The sequence below is a fragment of the Triticum dicoccoides genome, chromosome 2B (genome assembly GCF_002162155.2).
Source record: "Triticum dicoccoides isolate Atlit2015 ecotype Zavitan chromosome 2B, WEW_v2.0, whole genome shotgun sequence".
NCBI classification, from domain to species: domain Eukaryota; kingdom Viridiplantae; phylum Streptophyta; class Magnoliopsida; order Poales; family Poaceae; genus Triticum; species Triticum dicoccoides.
In genome coordinates, this window is record NC_041383.1 from 653,393,257 (window position 1) to 653,396,006 (window position 2,750).

Genomic DNA, 2,750 nt, shown 5'->3' on the forward strand with positions numbered 1-2,750 from the left:
TTGCCCTTCGGCTTGTTGTTTGTCCGCTTGATCAGCCCTTAGCCTCTCCTCCAGCTGATATGTTGACCCTACCAACAAAACGATGCATATTTAAGCAAAAATCGTTGTAGGCACGAAATTTATTTCCGGGCTACTGTGGTGCTTACCATCAGGTGCCATCTTGGATTTCTTTAAATTTTCCAGTTCGGCGGTGGCAACAGTTAGCTTAGTTCGGCATTCTTCTAGCTCCTTGGATAATGTGTTATTATTCTCCGTGAGTACCTGATGACGTAACGACCCTTAAATCAATTAGGCCAACTGCTTCAAGACTTGGGGGCTACTGGCATATGATTATTAAATTTGCACAAAAGTTCTTACCTGCATATCCTTTGAAAGCTGGTGAGTGGCTCGAGCAAGTCCATCCCGAGTAGCTCGAATTTATGCATGCGCTGAGCTGAAGGCGTTGAATGCCTCTTCGGTGAAATTTGGGTCGCGCATAGCCGCTCTCCGCCGACAATGATTCATCGCACTCTCCACTTCGGAGTTGGTGACGGATACATTATCTGAATCCTCTGGGAGATGACAATCCATCATTCCCTCTGCGTCAACCTCAGTCCTTGTGGTAGGGTCCGGGGCTGGATTAGCCTATGCATGGCCGGCCAGGTCTCCGGATACAGCTGGCGTACGCTCCTCTTACGATATGGCATAGCTGGAAACATCATTGTCCGATCTATCCACTGAGCGCGTGTTAAAAAATTATACCTCTTTGATGAAGGAGAGGGCCTCGCAGTATCATCATTTGCCTTTCTTTTCAAAGACAAACAACTTTGTAGGCTGCAGATCCCCACGACGACCTTTCTCCATTCCTGTTAGAGGTAGACGGATTAAGCTCGACTAAGCATAATTAAGGAAAAAGATTGAGTGAGGCCAATGATCAAAAACTCACCCAATCAATGGGGTTATACATGGAGAAACCTTCTCGGCATTTAAGGCGAGTGAAGTCTTCCTTCTCCCCTTTGTAAAGATCAACATTTTGGTATGATTTTAGTAGAACTAACTCAGACTGATGATGTTTTCAGCAGAACTACCATGGTGTTGTTTTTGTGCAGAAATGAAAATTCTCGGAATGCGTTGAAAATCAACGGAGATTTTTTCTGGAAAATATAAAAAATACCGGAACAAAAAGTTATCGGAGAGGATTCCCATGGGGCCCACGAGGGTGGAGGGCGCGCCCCCCGAAGGTGCGCCCCTGTGCCTCGTGGGTACCCTGTGGGTCCCCTTAACTTGTTCTTGATGCGAAACCCTCCTATAAATACAGAAACCCCCACCCCCCAAGAAAATAACCTAGATCGGGAGTTCCGCCACCGCAAGCCTTTGTAGCCACCAAAAACCTCTCGGGAGCCCATTCTGGCACCCTACCGGAGGGGGAATCCATCACCGGTGGCCATCTTCATCATCCCGGCGCTCTCCATGACGAGGAGGGAGTAGTTCACTGATGTCTACTACACAACCTTCTTGTTGTAGACGTTGTTGGGCCTGCAAGTGCACAGATTTGTAGGACAGTAGCAAATTTCCCTCAAGTGGATGACCTAAGGTTTATCAATCCATAGGAGGCGTAGGTTGAAGATGGTCTCTCTCAAACAACCCTGCAACCAAATAACAAATAGTCTCTTGTGTCCCCAACACACCCAATACAATGATAAATTGTATAGGTGCACTAGTTCGGCGAAGAAATGGTGATACAAGTGCAATATGGATGATAGATAAAGGTATTTGTATTCTGAAATTATAAAAACAGCAAGGTAGCAAGCGATAAAAGTGAGCGTAAACTGTATTGCAATGATAGGAAACAAGGCCTAGGGTTCATACTTTCACTAGTGCAAGTTATCTCAACAATAATAACATAGATAGATCATATAACAATCCCTCAACATTCAACAGAGTCACTCCAAAGACACTAATAGCGGAGAACAAATGAAGAGATTATGGTAGGGTACGAAACCACCTCAAAGTTATTCTTTCGGATCAATCTATTCAAGAGTTCGTACTAGAATAACACCTTAAGACACAAATCAACCAAAACCCTAATGTCACCTAGATACTCCATTGTCACCTCAAGTCTCCGTGGGTATGATTATACGATATGCATCACACAATCTCAGATTCATCTATTCAACCAACACAAAGTACTTCAAAGAGTGTACCAAAGTTTCTACCGGAGAGTCAAGAACGTGTGCCAACCCCTATGCATAGGTTCATGGGCGGAACCCGCAAGTTGGTCACCAAAACATACATCAAGAGGCACATGATATCCCATTGTCACCACAGATAAGCACGGCAAGACATACATCAAGTGTTCTCATAAAAGACTCAATCTGATAAGATAACTTCAAAGGGGAAAACTCAATTCATCACAAGAGAGTAGAGGGGGAGAAACATCATAATATCCAACTACAATAGCAAAGCTCGGGATACATCAAGATCGTGCCATAGAGGGAACACGAGAGAGAACACGAGAGAGAGAGAGATCAAACACATAGCTACTGGTACATACCCTCAGCCCCGAGGGTGAACTACTCCCTCCTCGTCATGGAGAGCGCCGGGATGATGAAGATGGCCACCGGTGATGGATCCCCCCTCCGGCAGGGTGCTGGGAAGGGCTCCCGAGAGGTTTTTGGTGGCTACAGAGGCTTGCGGCGGCGGAACTCCCGATCTATCTTCTTCGTTGATGTTTTTAGGGTACGTGGGACTATATAGGCGAAAGAAGTCGG